This window comes from Hyperoodon ampullatus, assembly GCF_949752795.1.
Source record: "Hyperoodon ampullatus genome assembly, chromosome: 5".
NCBI classification, from domain to species: Eukaryota; Metazoa; Chordata; class Mammalia; order Artiodactyla; family Ziphiidae; genus Hyperoodon; species Hyperoodon ampullatus.
Window position 1 is genome coordinate 38,227,858 of NC_136918.1, and position 23,230 is coordinate 38,251,087.

At 39.1% G+C, this 23,230-nt stretch overlaps 1 pseudogene across 1 annotated transcript in view; it reads left to right on the top strand.

The window, feature by feature from the left end:
• Positions 1-2,136: 2,136 nt before the first annotated feature.
• The window catches only part of LOC307053709 (putative cation-transporting ATPase 13A5), a 104,941-nt pseudogene continuing 83,847 nt past the window's right edge, over positions 2,137-23,230 (top strand). The window contains exons 1-9 of the transcript in view: positions 2,137-2,199; positions 2,324-2,469; positions 4,323-4,400; positions 5,553-5,766; positions 9,179-9,315; positions 18,281-18,479; positions 19,157-19,301; positions 19,516-19,586; positions 19,690-19,775. The product of the transcript in view is annotated as a putative cation-transporting ATPase 13A5 (transcript). The remainder of the gene's footprint in view (positions 2,200-2,323; positions 2,470-4,322; positions 4,401-5,552; positions 5,767-9,178; positions 9,316-18,280; positions 18,480-19,156; positions 19,302-19,515; positions 19,587-19,689; positions 19,776-23,230) is intronic.

A 23,230-nucleotide genomic window follows, 5' to 3' on the forward strand; every position in this document is an offset into this window, starting at 1 on the left:
ATTCTTTCCCAGAAGACTCCTGTCCCCTGCTCTTTCCCGTGTATTTTACTGTTGAGAACTGGGTCACATGCCCAGTCTAAGACACATCATGACTCATCCTTGGGGCTTTTATCTGAAGTCATGCTGCCCTGACAAAGTAGGGCTTCTTCTAGCAAAAAAAAATGAGTGAATAGCTGATAAGTAAGAAGTGAATGATGACTGCCCCTCAAGTCTTTCACTAGGTTTTACTAAAATCGAGGACTCTTCTCCATATCTGAGCTCTACTTTAGATTGGTGCTACTTCAAATGCAACATTTGTGATGACATGTTCTTTTATCATGTGGGCACCTCAGTAGCCCCTATGGCATGAAAAGCTGTAATTGTCTGTTTATTCTCATCAGTCACTTTCTCCTGAGAGAGCATGTTGACCTCTCCTGAACTTCAAGGTGGGCACTCGTTTCCCCTCAAGGCAACAAACAACTATTTCAGGCAGTGGAAAGAGTCAAGCATCATCCTCCAGTAGTATTCATTCTCAGTGAATTTTCTTCCATGGCCAAAGTTGCAAGAGTTTTGTTCAGTTATTGTGTCCTGATGTTACCACATCAGGACTAGATGCAATAAAAAGGCAATAATAATATGATAAAAGTTTTTATCGTGAACAAACTAACCAACTCCTGAATGGATCACAGTGCACCTATTTTTTTGATAAAAATATCAAATTCAGGGCTTCCCTGGTGGCGCAGTGGTTGAGAGTCCGCCTGCCGATGCAGGGGACACAGGTTCATGCCCCGGTCTGGGAAGATCCCCCATGCCACGGAGCGGCTGGGCCTGTGAGCCATGGCCGCTGAGTCTGTGCGTCTGGAGCCTGTGCTCCACAACGGGAGAGGCCACAACAGTGAGAGGTCTGCGTACGGCAAAAAAAAAAAAATCAAATTCAGTGGTGGTTATACAACTGTTGGAATCTAGATGACATCCCCAATATTTAGCCTTCCTAGCTCTTCCTCCCTCCATCTACTTTACTTATCTGAAAACTTTTTAAACTAAAAAGAGAAAGTGAAAGGAATCAAATTATTATCATTATACTTTACTTTAAAAAAGTTTGTTTCTTCTTGGTTAGTGTGAAGATGATGATCTCTTACTGAGTGTGACACATGCTATAGTTGGGCTTTTACAAACATCATCTTATATCCTCGTATCAACTCAATGCTCATTGTTGACGTGTTATATACTAGCAGCCTAAATTTCAGGTTTTAAGTGATTTGTCCAGAATCATCAGTAGAACAGGGATTAGAATTCAGATTTTCCCAATTCCAAAGTGGTCCCTACATTCCCCGTCATGAACCAAAACCTCTTCCTTCAATTTTCATTGTCACCCCCAGTATGCTCACTACTTTTCCCAAGTTCATAAGGTTTTCAGTCATCTCTCACTGGTTAACCCTTCTGTCTCAGGTTTTTGGCAAAGTGGCCAATCCCATTCATTGACTGAGATATTTATGGACAGACATGCAATTACTTATCTTCCTAGTTCAACAAGTTAAGTCTGGAGGCACTCGCATCTAGCTCAGCAAATAAATACTAAGAATTAAAAAAAACAAAAGGATAGGGCTTCCCTGGTGGCACAGTGGTTAAGAATCTGCCTGCCAATGCAGAGGACATGGGTGCAAGCCCTGGTCCGAGAAGATCCCACATGACGCAGAGTAGCTAAGCCCGTGCGCCACAACTACTGAGCCCATGTGCCACAACTACTGAAACCCACACACCTAGAAGCCCATGCTCCACAACAAGAGAAGCCACCGCAATGAGAAGCTCCCATGCACAGCAACAAAGAGTAGCCCCCGCTTGCCGCAACCAGAGAAAAGCCTGCGCACAGCAATGAAGACCCAATGCAGCCAAAAATAAAATAAAATATATAAATTAAAAAAAATAGCATCATTACTTGCTAAAAAAAAAAAAAAAAGGACAGATTAACAGACCAATCCTGTGGCTGAGGAAAGTATTTCCTCTCTTGCCTTTGTAAGCCTAATAGGTAAGGCATGTGCTAAGAGATTTTAAAAGCTTCTGACAACAGCAATGACAAGTAGTGATTGTTCTGAGTTCACAGAAGCCCCGGTGGTTTTGACATTTCCCCCAAGGAATTAGCTGGGAGGTCCAGTTCAGATGGAGGAGGAAAGTAGGAAGGACCATCGGGCTTTGCTCAACCCAGGAGGAGAGAATGAACTGGTGAGTCTTCCCTTCTTTTTATTATAGTTTCTCAAAGTGCCTGAGCCTGTGGGCTACTTGGGGTGATGCTGGCTTTAGGAACTGTAGAGGTTTAAGTCTGGTAAGTCTCCTGGAGATCCACAAGGCACACCTTTATACTGGGGGACCTGCAGGGGCGAGAAAGTTGTGTCTTCTAGATGATGGCATTCTTGCCAGCCTCATGTGCATTGATTGGACCCGCGAAGCTCCCCTCAGCCATTTTGCAGAGTCATCGGTGTGCACTCCCACAGGGTACTCACTGAGGTGTTCTCCTCATCATCTGGCACTCCATATAATTAGACAAATTCAGGCAAAACCTGAAACACTTTTTAAAAAAATTCTTTGATCTTTAGTATATCTGAATAACTTGGTCTCAGAGTGCTTTGGGCTGAAATCATGCCTTACAAGAGCCAGGAGAGATTTTAAGCACCAAGTACTGAAGAAGGAATAGTGCGTGACCTGGGATTTAGCACACGTTAAAAAGAAAAAAGTTCGCATTTCTCCGATTCTTTTTTCCCACTGCCCCTACCACTTAACACAGACAAATCTTGAAAAATAATCATGAAAAACTTGAGAACTCCTGCAATAGCTCTTTGGTGCTGAGGAGTTTAGATTTATTATTTTATTTGATCCTCAGAACTCACGGAAGGAATTAATCCTATTTCATAGACAAGAAATCTGAGACTTGGGAGGTTAAGTAACTTGCCCAAGGTCCTCAGCCTCCAAGAGCCAGGCTAGGAAACCAGTTCACTCCTTCCCCCTCCACACCCCGTGCTGTTCACACTCTAGCTAGGCAATGAGAAAGGGAGATGAAGAAAAAGGGGGGATGGAATAGAAAGGGCGCACTGGAGGGTGGAAAGGAATCCAGAGGACATGGTTCATATATCAGAAAGGTATTAGTTTCTTGGCTGATTTTTCTGGTTCCCTATGAGATCCATGGGAAATCCATACCCACTCTCTCCCCACCTACCACATTTATGAACCTACAGAAAGTAAGTGACTTCACGTATACGTGCACTGTCCAAAAGGCAACCACTGGCCACGTGTGGTTTTAGAGAAGTAGGTGGTTCCAACTGAAATGTGCTCTAGTGTAAAATACACAGAGGCTTTTGAAGACAATAGAAACAATGTGTAAAATATCTCATTAATAATTTTTACATTGATTATACATTGAAATGACAATGTTTTGGATAGCTTGGGTTAAATAAAACATATTGTGAAAATTAACTTCACTCGCTTTTTTTTACTTCTTTAAAGTGGCTGCTGGGAAATTGAAATTACAAAAGTGGCTCACATCGGTGGCATACACTATTGTAACCCACTGATCTTGACAGTGGGACAGTGTTCTAAAATCCTTGGACTGAAGGGATGCAAAGAATTAAACCTACTCACATGTGTTCACTACTGAACGACTCTGTGCCAGATCTAATTTTTTTTCAGCATGTCGATGAGCGTTCATGAAAATTTCTGGTTGCTCTTAATTCTTATCTAATTAGGTATTGCATTGGTGAAGTTTAGAGCCTCGTGTTTTCCATCTCTTAACCATAGAGAGGGCGTGAGTATCAAAGTATTCAAGAACAGATCAGGAGCCTCTTTTCTTCTTTTTTGTTGGTGATCAAACAGTTCTAGAGAAATCCACCAAAAAAATGTTGTTAGGACTCCCAGCTAGGCTTACCTCATTATCATGGCATCTTGGGGAGAGGGACGGGCTGTTGACCTCTCCATAAATCTTACTCAAGAGCTTAGGCAGAGAGCACAGATGCAAAACCTACTCGGGTGGATCAGGAAACTTGGTGAGGCAGGTAGGCTACAGGGGGTGACCCAGGTGCACAGCTGAGAGGAATTTGCCACCTGCCTCGGGGCAATTGCTGTCCTATAAGTCACAGGCCCAGTGCTGTCAGATCTTTCAAGTTTGAAAAGGAAGCCAGAAATCTGTATGCTTATGTAAAATTATAAACTTTGGAAAAAAATTCTTTTCTTTTTTTTTTTTTTTTTAGATAATCAGTGGGCCAAAGTCAAATTCGGCCTAGACTAGTCCCAGCCTTTGGAAGCCTGTCAGTCCGTGGTTTTACGACCTCTCCTCACTTGCTCTTCCTTTCCTGAAGGTTCCCCATGGCCCCATCTGATTTCTTGCAGTCGTCAGTTCAAGGGAACAAGCCCTGTGATGTGCGAGAGGGCGTGAGGTAGAAACTGTCTCCATGGGCGGTGAGGGTCTGTGAGATGATCCATGTGCAGGTTTGGGTCATTTTGCTGAGCTCAGCACAGCAGAAAGCATGGCAGGAGCCTCTGCAGTTGAACCTTGCTGTATCATCTCCTGTCCTCTACCACCCCTAGCTCCTCCTGGGGGGCAGCGGCTCACACGTCCTGTGTTGGTATCGTGCTCAGTGCTTGACAAGCAATATTTCATGTCACCCTCACAACAGCCCATGTGATAGATGCCCTCACTGTACAGGCCTTGACTGTCCTTCCCAACCTCTCCCACCCTCCCACTCCCACCTGGCCCCAGGGGTCTCTTTCTCCTTCACCTGGCTTTTTCCTAAAAGTGTCTCCATTCTTCTGCCCCGCATTTCATCAGACCCTCCGTTCACAGTCAGCTTTTCTCATCTCCTCCTGTGGTCCTCTCAGGACCCACAGACTCACTAACAGCCCACAGCATCCTTCACAGCTCCAGACCCTCAATGAGCCTGGAGCCTTCGGGCTGTATAGCTCCTACCTAATGGAATGAAATTTGTTCTCAGGCAGGCCTGGGTTTAAATTCTGGTCCTGTTGGGTAAGTTATTTAACGTCCCTGAGTTATTTGTAAAATGAGGATAGTAATACCTACCATTCAGAATTGTGGTGCGGATTAAATGAGGTAAGACAGACTTTCCAAAAATATCTTCTGTTGTACAATATCATAATAGGTATTTACTGTATAAAAAGTCTGCTTTTTCCCCCTAGCAGTTAGGTTTGAGAAATACTAGGTGAAACAGGCAAGCCAATAACAGTAGGCCCTCTCAGAGCCTGTAGTATACTGTGGTTCTTTGTGAATCTCCGAAAGGGGCATTGCAGTGTGCTCTATTTCACATGTATGTATGTATCCATGGACTCTCTCCTGTGTGTGTTGGGCAGGGCGTACAGATACCCTCATGACTACTGTTCCATGGAACCACCGTAGGAAAGGCTGGGATGTTTTCAATGAATGATTGGTATCATTTTAGCATTATTATTACTCTCCTGGGAGAAAAAAGGGATTATATCTCCCTGCAGCCAGGCACGTCGGGACGCACAGGATGTGCACAACATCCTCTCTTTTGGAGTTCCCTCTGGCCATGCTTGCTGCATTTACTTTCCAGAGATCGTCTTGATTCTGCTCCTGAGACGGAAGTGCTGCGTGATTCACATCGGTTGCCAAGCCCAACCATTCCATCGGTGCTCCCCTCTGCACAGATGCCCACCACACTAGCCTCAAAATCACAGGTTGGAGCATCCCCAGAAGGCAAAAAGACAGCACATCTTAGTCAAGGTTTCACTGCTGACTGGGTGGCTGCGGACACCTTTTGGGACCTTGTTAGTTGCCTAAGAATGACATCAATTACCCCTTCTGATTCACAGGGTTTGAGAGGGTCACATAGGAAAGATGGAAAGTGCTATGAAAATATGAACGGTAGATTTACATGCAAGGAGTCAGGAGTTGTCATGTGGCTTTAAAAATTACAGAAATACAAATAAGTGAAATTGATGCTGAGAATATTTCCCCCGCCTCTGATTAAACTTGGGGAATGATAATTGTTTGAGGTCTACCATTTCAAAAACAGTATGTGAAGAGTTGTTAAGAAAAATTAGGAGTTTTGAACATCTGAATTATTTTAAACACTGTCACATACTCCTCATCTTCCATTAAAGGAAAAACAAAACAAAACTCAAGGGACTACAAATAACTTCTAAATAAGGAAATCCCCTTGGATATTAGTAACGAGAAGTATCTGAAATAGAACCAATTAACAGATCTCTCACCCTACCCTGGGTACACTAACTTGGTGACCATTCCCCTAGAGCTTTGGGTGAGGCCTTCCTGTTTGGACATGTCACTGTTGTGTTTTTAAAATTCATTCTTATTTCCTTTTAAGATTTTTACTTGTATGTAATACACCCATCTCATGGATCTGTCCTTAATTATCCATAATAGGAAAGTAATTACATGTGTTCTGTTTATTAGAAAAATCACAGAACTTTCGAAAGAAGATGGAACTTCTGATTTATGACTTCATTGAGTTTTCTGGGATTTTTTAAAACTTTCTTTCACTTTTGTTATTAATATCAGTAAAGGATGATGTCAGGGAAAAAAAATTCAAGGGACTAAAACTGAAAATTAAAAAGTGAGCTTTATTGTCTCTTTTCTCTGTTTAGTCACCATTTATATTAACAGATTGGGTGACAGCAAGTTTATCTCATCTTCAACTGACACCTCATTACGAGGGAGAGAGAACACTATAGATGACAGAATCAAGATTCAAAAAGTTCTCTAGGGACTTTCTTGGTGTTGCAGTGGTTAGGACTCCATGTTTTCACTGCAGGGAGCATGGGTTTGATCCCTTGTTGGGGAATTAAGATGCTGAGTGCCACGCGGTGCGGACAAACAAAAAAGTTCTCCAGGCTGGATTGTAGGGGAGAAGTTGGCAAGATGCAGTGCAATAGGCCTCATTATTGAGTTTTTGTCTTAAGTTATTATAAAAATACAAGGTGAGCAGATCAATGACTTGGGCTTAGCTATGCATGGAAAAGTACTTTATTTGGTTATGGCTGGATTTTAGTTGCCAATATGATATAACTATAAAAAGAGTCCTTGGATATCTTGTTGGAGTTTGTTTTGCAGAATAGAGGAAATAAATCCTGCTATGATTTAGGTAATAACTGTTTCAAAGACATTGGAAATAGTTCCCCAAAGAACAATCACAGTGGTTGTCTTCCAATAGTTAAGTGGCTGATGTGGAGAACAGAGTAGAGGTTGGCAGAGTCCAGCCTGATCTATTTTCCTTATGGAAGAACTTCCTAACCACCTGTGGTGGCAGAATCTTAACATGACACCCCTCCAATGAGCTTTGCCTTTGTATTATCCCCTCTGGTTGAGTGTGGGTGGCACCCAAAAGTATGATGAGCTCTAATTCCTGTGATTATGTTATGTTGTATGGCAAAAAGGGATTTACAAATAATAAATGCTGGAGAAGGTATAGAGAAAAGGAAACCCTCTTAAACTGTTTGTGGAAATGTAAACTGGTGCAGTCACTGTGGAAAACAGTATGGAGGTTCCTTAAAAAATGAAAAATAGAGTTACCATATGATCCAGCAATCCCACTCCTGGGCATATATCTGGAAAAGATGAAAACTCTAATTTAAAAAAATACATGCGCCCCAATGTTCACAGCAGCAGTATTTACAATCACCAAGATATGGAAACAACCCAAGTGCCTGTCAACAGATGACTGGCTTAGGAAGATATGGTATATATATATATACACACACAATGCAGTATTACTCAGCCATGAAAAAGAATGAAACATTGCCACTTGCAGCAACGTGGATGGGCCTAGAGAATATACCAAATGAAATGCCAGACAAAGAAATACAAATATTATATGATATCACTTATGTGTGGAATCCTAAAAAAAAATAGAAATGAATCTATATACAAAACAGAAACAGACATAGAAAACAAGCTTATGGTTACCAAAGGGGAGAAGGAGGGAGGGAAGGACAAGTTAGGAGTATGGGATTAACAGGTATAAACTACTATACATAAAACAGATAAGCAACAAGGATTTACTGTATAACACAGGGAATTATATTCAGTATCTTGTAATAACTTAAATATAATCTGAAAACAAATAACTGAATCACTTTTCTGTATACCTGAAACTTACACAATCTTGTAAATCAACTAAATTTCAATTAAAAAAAAAAAGAGAGAGAATCTGGATGGGTCTGACCTCATCAGGTGAGCCAAGAAAAGAAACTGGGCCCTTCCTGAAGTCAGAGAGATTTAAAGCATGAGAGGGATTTGATGCAAGGGAGGTTTTCCATTGCATCTTTGAAGATGGAAGGTTCAGGGTAGCAAGGAGCTCTGAGTGGTCTCTAAGAACTGAGAACTGAGAGTAACTTCTGGCTGACAACCAGCAAGAGAACAGAGACCTCTGTTCTAAAGCTACAAGCCACTGAATCCTGCCGACAGCCATGTAATCTTTTTTTTTTTTAAACACCTTTAAACCATGTAATCTTTTTTTTTTTTTTTTTTTTTTTTTTTTGGTGGTACGCGGGCCTCTCACTGCTGTGGCCTCTCCCGTTGCGGAGCACAGGCTCCGGACACGCAGGCTCAGAGGCCATGTCTCATGGGCCCAGCCGCTCCGTGACATGTGGGATCTTCCCGGACCAGGGCACGAACCCGTGTCCCCTGCATCGGCAGGTGGACTCTTAACCACTGTGCCACCAGGGAAGCCACTAAACCATGTAATCTTGAATGAAATCCTTGATCTCCAGAAGGAGCACAGTCCAGACAACACCTTATTTTAGTCTTGCGAGATGCTGAACAGAGGACCAGCTAACCAGACTTAACCCATGGAAACTGTAAGACAATAAATTTGTGTTTTTTAAGCCACTTGTTATGCAGTGATAGAAAATGAATACACCATCACAGCTGTCCAACAGCGAAGGTGCAGCCCTGCCAGGTAGTGAGTAGCCTATCTTAAAAAGACAATAGGTGTTCATCTGTGAAGGATGGTGTACAGCTATTTTTTTCCAAAAGAGAAATTTGAACCAAATAATTCCTGAGACACTCCTCCTGTTTAGTGATGCTCTTGCTCCACAAATAACTTTTAACAGAACATGCCATGGTGCCCCATGCCTTTGACGTAGGGCAAATTTTGGTTCTAGAAATGGTCCCTGCTAGCCAGCCCATGCGCCTCATTCCCTTTTGATGTACTTTCAGTGCTCTGTTGCCATTAGCCTCATCAAACAAAGGTCCTCAGTTGCACTTTTACTTCCAGGAAGACGACGTGATAGCACTTTTGCTATAGTAGTCCTGGCTGACTTTATGAGCATGGCTACAGCTGAGTGTGACATTATGTACATATCTTTGGCACTGGATTTTGATTCACACTTCTAAAGAGGGAATGGCTTTACTTATTCCAGAAAGAACTAACACAGCATTGTAAAGCAATTATACTCCAATAAAGATGTTTAAAAAAAAACATAAGGGGAATATTTAAGAGGTTAAACTATTTCAGTACTTATTTTAAACTTTTTTTAAACAAAAATTTTTTTTTAATTTATTCATTTATTTTTGGCTGTATTGGGTCTACATTGCTGTGTGAAGGATTTCTCTAGTTGCAGCGAGTGGGAGGCCAGCGGAGGCTACTCTTCGTTGCAGTGCACAGGCTTCTCACTGTGGTGGCTTGCGAAACATGGGCTTTAGGCACGCGGGCTTCAGTAGTTGTGGCACGTGGGCTCAGTAGTTGTGGCTCGTGGGCTCTAGAGCACAGGCTCAGTAGTTGTGGCACACGGGCTTAGTTGCTCCGCATCATGTGGGATCTTCCCAGACCAGGGCTCAAACCTGTGTCCCCTGCATTGGCAGGCGGATACTTATCCACTGCGCCACCAGGGAAGTCCCTATTTTAAACTTCTTCAAGTCTCAGTGTCTTTTTAATTCTTCTAGTTTGTCACCATGTCTACCTTTTATTTTATTTTGGGGGGGATTGGCAAAGGTTTTTATTATTTATTTATTTATTTATTTATTGAAGTGTAGTTGATTTACAATGTTGTGTTAGGTTCAGGTGTACAGCAAAGTGATTCAGTTATATATATATATATCTATTCTTTTTCAGATTCTTTTCCCTTATATGTTATTACAAAATATTTATTTAGTTCCCTTGTTGGTTATCTATTTTATAAATAGTAGTGTGTGTATGTTAATCCCAAACTCCTAACTTATCTTCCCCCCACCAAGACTCAGTTTCTTTGATCTACAAATAATAACTTACAAATATTATTAATAATAATAACTATTTCAATACATGATAATGTCTATTTCATAGGATTCTTGGGAAGATTAAGTGACACCTAAGTAAATGTCCAGAAAGGTTAGTTCTTATTGTCAAATGTAGATAAAAGTGAAAGTACTCGTGACATTTTATCCTTACTCAAAGGGCACTTCATGGCATGAATGCAGGGAAAAATACAGGAAACTATAATTCACAACATTTGGCAACTAGTGATAACTAACACAAATTACTACATGTGACTAAACCAGTAATAGAAGGTTGAGGAACAATAGCCACACTAACATTATTCACTACCTAGAGACAATATTATCCTAACATTAAAGAAAAGAACTTTAAAACATGGCAGAGTTAGAGATAAGAGAGCATTTTAAGAATATCTTCCCATTTAACACATAAAAGAACACAATTTGGCATGTCTAGATAAAGACAGCAAAGGGTAGATTGTGAATAATAAATAGAAACTCAGTGCTGTGATTGTTGTTTTAAAAAAAGAAGATAAAACATGATGAATTCTAGCATCATACAAGGACTTAGAGATATTATCTCCTTGGCCATGATTCAAAGAACTAAAAGTTTGAGGATTATACAGAAAAAGATAACTTACTCTAAGGCTATTGGAACATTCTCACTCATGGAAAAGCCTAACATGTCACAGCCAAAAGCTGGCATTACCATCCACAGAAGAAAATTGAAGTACTGAGAGTTATTTATGTGATATCTTGGTTGAGTAAATCAATTTACAACTTTGAGCTGTAAGAATCTGGTTTGAGGAAGTAAAAGTGTTATGAAAGTAACCCATTCCAAAAAATTTGAATCACTACTGTGTCTTTGCATGGTGGGTATGCGACAGATATTTCAGATGGATAAACACATGAATGGTGAACATAAGAATAAGATGATTTACAAAAGCTGAAAAAGACCTGTTTACAAGACCAGTGGTTCATAAATGCTACTGCTCCAGATGCAATAAAAATTCCAGAACAAAGACAGGAGGAGACCCTAGGAGATGGTTCCATAAAACTAAGAGGATCCCACCAAAAGGAAATTTGGTGAGGAAACCATGCTTAGATGAAGCTGGGTCATGTAATTCTCCTTTCCTGAAGAATATGACCAATCCTAGCTCTGTCTCTGATGGCAGCTGTGAGAACTACCTATAAAGAAAAGAAAGAAAAAAGATTTTTTTAAAATGCCCTTTCTGTGCTAGTACTTCATGTATGTTCTCATTGAATCCCTATGAGCTAGTTACTCAGATATCAATTTTACAGCTGAGGAAACTGAGGCTCAGCTAAGTAAATGTATAAAAGGTCACATTACATAAGCATCAGAGGATGCTCTGTCACACTGTTTATCTCTTATGCAAGTGAAGGATGGTTGTACTGGTGTGTGTGTGTGCTTGGGCGTGCTCGTGTATATAGTTACTACATCTGTTAATCTTTTAATTAGTTTGGTGTTTATCTTAAAGCCTTTTTCCTAGTTTCACATATTACAAAGATGAGCAGTTTTCTTTTTGGCCTGCATTTGACTTCAGTTTTGACAATTTGTGCTCAGTGGGAAAAGCAAAAATTCCATTTAAGCCACTGGATCAATCACTTTCAGAAACACAACTTATGATTTTGGCAAATAATATTTAGCTCTAAATATTGCCTGTGGTCAAATCATTTCACAGTGAGTCCGATGGGACTAGCCACTTTTAATCCACTGAAATTTTGTTGTAAATTAACCAAGCTAATATTTACTCTCAACATATACTGAGTGTTCAAAATGTTTCAGGATCTGTGTTAAATACTTTGCATGCATTATCACATTAGTTTCTCACAACAACCCTAGAAAAATAGTTAATGTTATTATTTCCATTTATGAAGGAGGAAATTGAGTCATCAGAAGTAAAGTGGAACCCAAGGTCAGATATCTGGTTAAGTGGTAGAGGCATGATTTGAACTTGGTTTTCTCACACAACATCCCAAGCTTTTAACTGTGACATCAGACTACTTCCACTGTGTTTTACAACCAGCCACATTTTTCACATGAGGACTCTAAAGTTCAGTGAAATAAATCATTTACCCCGATCACATTAACTGGCAAGTGATGGAGCAGGAAATAGAAGTGAGAGCTTCTAGAAGGCAATGGGGTGGGCTATAAAGAACAGAGGCTCTGCTGATAGACCTGGATAGGACTCTAAATTGTGACCTTAGGGAACAACCTCTGTCAAAAGGCATGTGCATATTTCAGTTACTCCTAATCCAAGCTGCTTCCTCCGTATTCTGGTCCTAGAAAAAGACAATTAAGGCTGTGTTACCTCTCCTGTTATCTGGAATACAGAATTCTAGCAGGGAACAAAAAAGTGAGGGAACGTTACTGCTTAGAGAGAATACAACTCAAGTCTAGGTGAAGATGGGCACAACCTCTGTGCTATTCAACTCCACTAATAGGTGGCAGATATGGGGTCCTCACCCTGTGGAACACAGCCCGTTTTCATTACCATCCTTGACTCAGTGTATTGCAACTCAAAACTGAAGGAGTCACCTCTCTCCTCCTTTGAATGAACCTATTATCAGACCACTGCTAACCGTGAGAGAGCACTTCCTTTGTGCTACACCTTACACTTCTTGTTTAATCTTCACAACCATTCTTCCAGGTGTGTGTTATTAATATCCCCTAAGTACAGAGATGGAAACTGAGACTTAGAGAAGTTAAGTCCTGAGGTCACATAGCTAATAGGTGGCAAAACTCACTTTATTGCAACGAGCCACGTATAATGGGGTTGAGATTCTGATCCTCTCACTCCTGTTCCCAGTATCTTTACATTTACAAGACCTCTGGATTCTACTTATCTTCCTCTTATGGCACACATATTGTTCCTGGCTCTCTCCTCTACCCTGCATTTCTTAATGGATTTTACCAGAGGTAAATCAATATTTAGGAGAAATCTGAGTGACTCTTACTGCATCAGAAGAATAATCATCTAGAACAATCAAATTATACTTGAGATTAATCGGTCAAATGGAAACATGATAAACTCGAATCACATAAACATTGGCAAGCCAGCTGGGAGTAGATTGAAAGAGTACCAAATAAAGTAGTGATTCTTTTATCCTAAACCTCAAGTCCCATATCAAGCCACATAAACTCTGGGAAAACTGAGAAATGATAGAAAGGAATTTTACCAAGATTTATGAGGCCAGTTTATCAAAGAAGCAAAAACATTGCTTCTACTCATCTTTGCTCAAGGAGCTACTTATTTCTGAAAGTTACTCTGACATTAACAAGGTCTTTTATATCTATCTATCATCCATCTATCTATCTATCTACTATCTGCTATCTAGGTTTACTATCTACTTACTTATTTTTTAACAGATAGGGGAAAAAAAAACTGTTGATATTTTGATTGAGCTGTACCCAGCCATAAGCAATGTCTTTCACAGAAATTTATCTTGGTTACAGGGATGTGATTTTATCTCTGCTCCTGTGTATGCAGCACTTTCCAATCATCCACACCAGGAGGCAGCTCCTGTATTCCCAGGTCACCAAACCTCCTATTTCCAATAGAAATCCCCTTCTCTGGTCTTTTTCTTTTTTCAGTCACTTTTCAAATTTTGCTGCCGTTTTCTCTTTCTCAATCCAATCTCACTGAAGTAATTAAAGTAACTTCTACCTGCTTGGAACAATATCTAATAACAAACTCCACTTTTATTTTATTTTTATTGACATATATAATACAGTGGTGTCAATAAATTACACTGATCTTAAGTGTACAGTTCTATGACCTCTATCATCACTTGGTTAAATGGGATTGCTAACGGTTAGTCCCCAAACTTAATATATCTCTCCATTTATTTAGATATTTGCTCTCAGCAATAATATATAGATTTTAATTTAGAGGTCCTGTACAACTTTGTTAGAACTATTACAAGATTTTTTCCCTTGATAGTATTGCAAATGATATTTAACTTTATTTTCAAATTGTTTGTTACTAGTATATACAAATACAATTAGTTTTTCTATATTGACTCAATATCCAGTGACCTTGATAAATTCACTTATTAACTCTAATAATTTGTTTGTACATTCTTTTCATTTCTTCATGTACATAATCACATTATATACTCATAAAAAGAGTTTTACTTCTTTTTTCCCCAAGGTTATTGAGATATAATTGACATATAACAATTTGTAAGTTTAAAGTATACAATGTGTTGATTAGATACACTTAAATATGTGAAATGATTACCACCATAGCATTAGCAAACACCTCCATCACCTCACATAGTTATCACTTCTTTTTTGTAGTGAGAACTTTAAGACTTACTGTCTTAGCAACTTTCAAGTATATAATACAGTATTGTTACTTTTCATTTTCCAATTATTGTAAACATTATTTCTTTTTCTTGCCTTACTGCACTGGTTAAGACTTCCAATACTATACCAGATATTAGTGGTGATTGTTGATAACCTTATTTTGCTTGTGATCTCAGGAGAGGCCTATATTTTATCATTAAGCATGATGTTAGCTGAAAGATGTTCCTATCTATTGTTAGGTTGCTGAGAGGTTTCTTTCTGTTTTCTCTTTTTTTAATGTATTGGTGTTGAATTTTATGAAAGTTTCTCTGTATCTATTGAGATCACCTTATAATTTTCCTCCTGAAAGTTAACATACCAAATACAGTGATTTTCAAATCCTTGTAATCCTAGAATAAATTCCATTTGGTAATGATGTATCACCTTTTTAATTTATCACTGAATTAGTTAGATGATATATTTCAGGATTATTTCATCCATGTTTCTGACAGATCTTAGCCTGTAATTTTCCTTTCTTGTAACATACGTATCAGATTTTGGTATCTGAGTATGCCTGCCTCATAGAATGAGTTGGGAGCATTCCCACCTCTATTTATGAAAGAGTTTGTGAAAGAATGGTATCATTTCTACCTTAAATATTTGAAAGGATTCACAACCCATCTGGGCTTGAAGTTTGTTTGTTTGTTTGTTTGTTTTTGGTAGAAAGGTTTTTAGCTACACATTCATTTTCTTTTAGAACCTTAAAAATACTCAGATTTATTTATCAATTTTATTAACCTCACAAAGTATAAATTTGGCATTATTGCCTCTATTGTATGTCTGCTTTCTATTTTATTCATTTCTCTTCTTATCTTTATTTCCTTCCTTATGTGTTAAAATCTTCAATAATGAGAGTGAATTTAAGTTCTATCAATTATGCTTTACAAGTTTTGAAACTATGTTTACAGGTACACAAAAATTTAAGATTGTTATGTCTCTCTGTTGAATGGATCTTTGTCCTTCTTTTTCTCATAATATTTCTTTTCTTAGAGTCTATTTTGTCTGATATTAATATAGCTATACTGATTTTCTTTTGTTAGTCTTTGCATGATATATTTTCTCCCTTCTTTATCCTTATAATCTATCTGCTTCTTTATATTTAAAGTGTGTCTCTTGTAAACAGCATATAGTAGATCTTCTTTTATTATGTAGTCTGACAATCTTTGCTTTCAGTCACAGACTTAAGGCCATTTACATTTAATGTAATTACTGGTATATTTAGGTTAAAGTTCATAATGTTGCTATTTGTTTTCCATCTATTTTATCTGTTCTATGTTCTTTCCTTCACTTAGCATTATATCATATAATGTCCCATACCTCTACAATGAATTCATACTTTTTTTTTTTTTTTTTGCGGTACACGGACCTCTCACTGCTGTGGCCTCTCCCATTGTGGAGCACAGGCTCTGGACACACAGGCTCAGCGGCCATGGCTCACGAGCCCAGGCGCTCCGCGGCATGTGGGATCCTCCCGGACCGGGGCACGAACCCATGTCCCCTGCATTGGCAGGCAGACTCTCAACCACTGCGCCACCAGGGAAGCCCATACATTTTGTTTTTAATGTCCCCACAATAGCCCATTGTTTTGACTCACATCTTATTGAACCATTAGCTATCATTTATTTCTTCTAATAATTTTGCTATTACAGATAATGCTGTGCTGAACATCTTTATATACATCACTTTCCACTTTCTGTATTATTTCCTTTGGGTATATTTTTGAGTGCAGAATTACTGATTCAAGGGATAGAAACATCTTTATAATTCTTAGTACAATTTTTCACCTTGCTTTCCCTAAAGAATTACTCTAGTTTATAAGGTTGTTAGCAGTGTGTAGCTATAGTGATTTCATTGCAGTCTTGATAACACTGTGAGTTCCTTTTTTAATAAAAAAAAGTATAGAAAAGACCTGAAGGGGAATCAGAATTATGATTACCAATGCCACTGCTGTGTGTAAGTAAACAGAAAAAAGGAAAGTCATTTTCCTGAAATGTGTTCATTTCAGCTACAAGCTGGACTAAAATTCCAAACTGTTCTGCTTCTATTTTGCGCACACTTGGGTTTTGGCAATAGCCCCTGTAAATAACTTTGTAAAAGAATGCATATTTATGACATAATATGTGAACTGGCATATACTTTTTATTTGAGTCTAATAAACCTATAATTCACAAATAAAACCAAAACAGGTTTACAGAATTAGAGGAAAGAGAGGAGAGAGAAAGGAGATCCAACTGAAAACACGTTTCTAAGTTACATTTAAATCTTATCATGAATAATCTCCAAATAGAGTGGCAGCATCACTAAACATAACAGTCATTGTTTCCCCAGGCAGGTGATTGTGTTGAGGAGTAGTGGAAAGGAACTCTTAACATTGTAATTACTTTGCAGAACACTTAAGGTGACATTATCTCATTTGAGCACAAGTACCCTGTAAGGCACGTATTTCTAATTGTTTTGTAGAAGAGGAAATTGGGATTCCCTAGAGGTGAAATGATTTACCTAAGTTTACATAGCTGAAAACTAGCACAGTGGTGACTCAAACTTATGTCTTAGCTTCTTAAGCCTGTGACCTTTCCAATATGTCTAAGGGTTACTTTCAACAACTGCTATTGAAATGTTAATCTACCGCAGAGTTCTTTATTAGAAAATATTAATGAAAATGACCATAGTGAAGATGAAAACTTTTCCAAAGAATTAAGACAAGAGGTTTATTATGGCATGATCTAAACTGGCATAAAATTCAGGAGATTCCATCACTGAGAGTGCTATAGAGACTCAGTAAAATCCTATCTTCTTGACATTATAGCCCTATGATCTGGACCCGGGATTTCAGTCTTAGAACACACACACACACACACACACACACACACAAAATAACAACAGAAAGTAAAATAATGGTAGAGTAACAATGTCAATCCTAATCAGGAGCCCTCTGGGTCTTCACACTAAATATCTAGTTTTTGAAATTTAAAAAACAATGCTGTGAAACTTCATTGTAGGAGGTGGAAACTAGAAATTAGCTTTAATTAAACAAATCTATTGTTTTTGGCTAGTTATCTTCCCCTAAAACCACATCTCAAGTCTTTACTCAATTCATGACAAACATTAACTAAACCTATTATTAAAAATAGAAATATTTCAGGATGTTACTCTCAGGGTAAATACCTATATGCTGTCTTTTGAAAGTTTTTCATGTCCACAAATAATCTCATAATTTATATTGCCCTACTGTTTTAGAAATCAGTACACTTAGGCACACTCGCAATCCTTCTTAGTCAAATTATTATAAAACAAATCTGAATCTGAATAAAGCAAGATATATAAGTATAGATCACATTGGTCATAATTTTATCATCTTCCTCCAGTAACTTCACATTAATAATTTTTTTAAAAAAAACCGTATATCTAAAAGAAGTAAATCTGATCCAAAACATGAAGTATTTTATAAACCTGAGGTGACTCTTATGAGTATTTAGAACTAAATAAGTCTGTCCATTCCTTCCTCCTAATGTTTTAGTTCCATATGCCAAGGTAGCAAAATGAGTCCTTCCTTCTTTTTTAATTGTATCAGCTGACAGCTGTATGCAATCAATCTGATTCAACCAGCCAAAACTAGATTTCTTTCTCAACCAGCCCCTGAATCTAAAGTTTGTGTGTCTTGGAACAGAATGCATTTTTATGTGGGAAAAAAATAGAGTAAATCTTTTATTTACTTTCCAAGAGGTGTTTGGTTACCAGACCCAGAATCTACACAGAGCTCTCTGCCTCATAACATCTGTGCTGACCTGTTGGCTCCTTCTCCTGTTATTCTACTGGAAGCCCCAGTGGAGGGTATGGACCAACTGTATCCCATGCTCCTTGCAAGAAGCAGACACTATTTTGCTAAGGACAATGGTGCGTGCCCTTCTGTGTTGCATCTATTGCACAGCCTGTGATGGCCAGCATTCCAGAGTGGATCCTCCTCTATTTAAGTTTCCCTGTCCACAAATAGGAGATAGCAAAACTATCTCTGCCATCTATTTGCTGTGTCTTATTTTGACTCAGGAATGAAGGGCATTTCCTCCACATCAGCCTGGAGAAATTTCTACCATGTCAGGCTAATTGTGAGAGCCCTTAGCCATTCCCTGAGCAGTGGCTGTCAGTGTTATAACTCTTAAAGACATAACATGGGAATGATTGTTCAGTTTTTCAAAAATATGTATTTTGAGGAAATTATACATTTTAAACATCAAGGTGTGATTTTAAGATAGTTGGAAACTATTTTCTGGATATAAAGTTTCTTGCAAAGTGTATCTTTCTCTTTATCCCCTAACACAGTGGTTCTTAAATTTTAGTGCAAATCAGAATTACCTGGAGGGATCTTTAAAACAGAGACTGCTGAATATCGGATCCAGTAGGTTTGGGGTGAGGCTGAGAACCTGCATTTCTAGCAAGTTCCAAGATAATGCTGATGCTCTTATCTGCAGCTCAAACTTTGGGAACCACTGGTCTAGCACTTGGTAGGTATTTGGTTGATTGAGTGCTTTATTGAACAACACTGGAGAATTTATGGGCTGGATTGTCTTCTCTAGGATGAATTTCAAAGATATATGAGGAAGAAGGTAATCTGCCTCTACTTATCCACACTGAAGTTTCCTGTAAGCAAGAACCCAGAAGAACCCCTGGTGGCTGACTACCACTGTCATAAACCAAGCCATACTGAAGCCAGAATTAAAAGTAAGTGATGTTAAGAGTACAATGTTGTGGCATGTTTTTGTTACAAGAAAATAATGTATTTATTGGATGAACGTTCTAAAAATCACACTGCTGGGCTGGGAATTACAGCTACATATCAAGGAAAGTGAGAGCTGCATGTAATAAACAGCCCTCACCTCCCCTGATGGGCTTTACTTTGTGAATGACAGCTTTTCTGTTACATTTGTAATTGCATTTGGAATGCATCCAAGTGCAGAAAATCAGGTATGTTTGGAACCTCTTGGAGAAGAGGTTTCAGAAAGCTGGGTAAGTCCGAATTTTCCTCAGCACTCATCAGGATCTAAGGAAAGAACACTGATTTGTTAAGTACATGAACTGAAGTACAGTTCCTGTCCTGACCACACCCTAGGTTGCTGGAAGATAGCAACACCTGCTACAACATCCATCATACGTTTGGACTGGGTCTGACCGGTGGAGAACAAGAGGTCAGGTGGGGTTTGTGGTACTCCTGGAGTAAACTCTGCCAGCAGAAATGGAGATACCATATCGCTTATGATCAGTGAATTGTTGGCATAATATTTCATCAGCTTCATATAACCCCAGCTCATTTACCGGCATCAGAGAGATGTCGTAAACTATTCTCATTTTTGGCACACTTATTAAAAAGAAAAGACTGAAAGAACAGTACAAGCAAATAACATTTGATCTTTTCTCTCAGGATTATAGAACAGTATTCTCTCTGTTGTCTTTTTTTTTCCTCAAAAAGTCTTGAGTCATTTCATAAACATCAACATCTTAATCCTCCAAATCCTCTGAGAGACAGAAAGACAATATGATTGCATTTGACTATGGAGAACCAGCCCTGGAGAGAAGGATTTTGTTTGCTCAGTTAATTGTGTCATTCACCACTGTTATTTACAGAACCTAGAACAGTGCCTGATTCATGGTAGAAGCTCAATAGATATGTGTGGAAGGAATGAATAAGTAAATGCATTCATTGATCTGTGAACTAAACTCTAATATGCCAGGCGTTTCGCAAGGGATCTAAGGATAAATAAGACTTAGTCATCGTCTCAGAGACATTGACTGGAAGGAAAGAGAGACAAAGAATAGTGGTACAATTATGAGAATGAGATCTATAGACGCCAAAGATTAGAAAATCATAGTATAATAGTAGCAGGGGAAATTCTTAGGTTCCTTGTTAACTCACAGTGACCTAGAGTCCCTGCTTCCCTCATCTGTAATTTGAAATGGCGAATCCTGGTGACTCTGAAAGTAAACCATTGCAAGCCTTCCCAGGAATCTTAATAATCACCTTCATTTCTTGCCCAGTTTTAGGGACAAGAAAAAGGATCTTCCTGACCATCTTCACAGTTAGTCAGAAACAAAAATTCTCAATCTAAGAAGCAATCTCATACTTAAAATACAGGTTCTTGGGTTCTCCTCCATAATTCTGATTTAGTAGGTAGAAGCTGGGGTAGTGGTAAGAAAAGAAACTGCATTTTTAGCAAGCACCCCCATAATTTGTATTCACACCAAGCTTGTGAGCTACTGATCTGTTATTGTTTTCAAGTCTTCCCTCTGTCTGAATGCTATGCAAAATGAACCAGGCATCTAGATTATGATAATATTACAAAGTGCCTTAGAGATGGTATCATTATATAAGATTTCAGATACAATGCTTAAAACACTGAAATACAAAAATTTTCAAAGTCATTAAAAACGTTTTACTTTAATTGCATTAAGCACAGGACATTTAAAGGATTGATTTACTTAGGAAATCTATTTGATAAATATAGATATACTCTACCTAGGAAACTGTTTCCACAGGAAAGATTTCCCATCCGTGTAGCTACCTCATGTTTGTCCTTATTTATCAAGTACCAATCTTTAGTAAACATCATACATAATTAAATTTAAATCTGGTCCACACAATAAAGAACTTGACAATCTAATAAGCAAGACACAGAATATAGTTTCCCAAATATGAAGACTAGAGGAGACAATCTACTTAGAAACTAGAGTCACATTTTATTTTGTGGGTTTTTCTCTTTGGAGAATAAAGAAAGCAAGTAGAATATGGAGCATTCCCCCCCTTCCCCACCAATTTTCCCTTTTATTTTTTTATTTTTTTTTTGCGGTACGCGGGCCTCTCACTGCTGTGGCCTCTCCCGCTGCGGAGCACAGGCTCCGGACGCGCAGGCTCAGCAGCCATGGCTCACAGGCCCAGCCGCTCCACGGCATGTGGGATGTGGGATCTTCCCAGACCGGGGCACGAACCCGTGCCCCCTGCATCGGCAGGCGGACTCTCAACCACTGCGCCACCAGGGAAGCCCTTCCCTTTTATTTTTCAATGTAAGACTAAATGCTTTTTTCAAAAATTAATTGTGATTGATTGAATGATAGCTTATCAATTTCCTAAATGAATTTGAGCTTGCTTGCATGAAAAGCAAGGACCCAATAAAAGAAATAAAGGAAGAGGGATACACAAAAATCTCTGATCATGAAAAGCCACAAAATCTAAATACAACTTCCTCTTTCAGGCTTCATAACAGCAAGGCAAAGAGAGAAAATGCACAGATGTTCATAGTTATCACTTTTTGGTAGCAAAAAGCAAATCAAGACATCAGCTGTGATAATTTTACTCTGGAGAGAAATTGCCAGAGGGCATCAGGAAGAAAGCAGGAAAATTATTCCAGGAGGTTCCCTGCCCCTACCTTCATTCATTCATGAACTGAACACAACTTCCCATCTTAGTGCCTGTCCCAGACAGGTCCATAGACACCTGGGGTAATTCTCTTACCGCAGGGACACATGGCCCTATGGAAAATACACACTTACCTCATCCCTCATTCATCCAAGCTATCTTCCTATTAGGACAGTTTTTAAGTTGAGTGACCCTTCATCTTTTCACTTAGCCCACCTTTATTTAGCTTATTTACCTTTGCCTCCTTTATTTAGCCTCCTGAAGGAGAACTTTCTGGCAGTAGAGATCCAGGCACGTCCTAATCAGGGGTTAGCTCCAGAACAATTGCCTTGTTGGTAACCCAGAGCTCTGGAAGAAAAAAAATTTGATGGCTAAGCTTTGCTAATCTCTGTAATGGGAATACTCCAACCATGGCTGATTTCAGTGTGACACTGCTGAATGTGGAGCTGTGAAAGTGGTACTCATAACTGGCTTGGTGATTCTGCAGGACCAAACTTAATTCTCAACACTTGACACACCACTGAGAAAAAAGTCATGCCTGTTGGTACCAGACGAAAGAAATCTGAGTGACAGCAGCAAAAGAGGGTGGATTTGCCATCAATGTTTCAGCTCAAAGCTGGTGGAAGCTGTTCCAGGAGAAGAGAGAGAAAAAAGAAGCAAGAGGAAGGCAGGGGAGAGAGAAAGAGATTTAGGGCTGCTACGAAACCCTTTTCTCTTACTCCTCAGGTCTTGTGGGAAGCAAAAGTCAGAAAAGAAATTGTGCCTATAGACCATGACCTTTTCCCCTTGGAAAGCTCCATCCTTAGACTACAGCCCACATATAGATACTCACCCATCAGATCAGTTCTTTGAGAAAGAGCAAGGAAGGTTTGGTTGGAGTAGAAGAGACAGGCTTTACTCATTCTTCTGCAATCCAATGAGATTGTCTCAAATCTTAACATTTGGTTAGAAGTCAATGATTTATGTAAAAATACAACCCATGGTTCTACGGCTCTGAGTCCACTGAAAGTATAAAATCACTTAACTCTTAGGCCTTGTTTCAGAGCAAAACCTTATGGCAGCACGAGTAAGCCTAGGTCCTGGGTCTCTCTGGAGATCCTGGGATTTCTCCATCTCCACCTCCCCCAAGATGCCCTCCTGGTCCTCTGTTTTCTGGATCTTCATGCCTGGGGATGCTCCAGGCAATTTCCCCAAAAAGCTGATGAGAAGCACCTCACTTAGCTCACATATAGGGCATGAAACC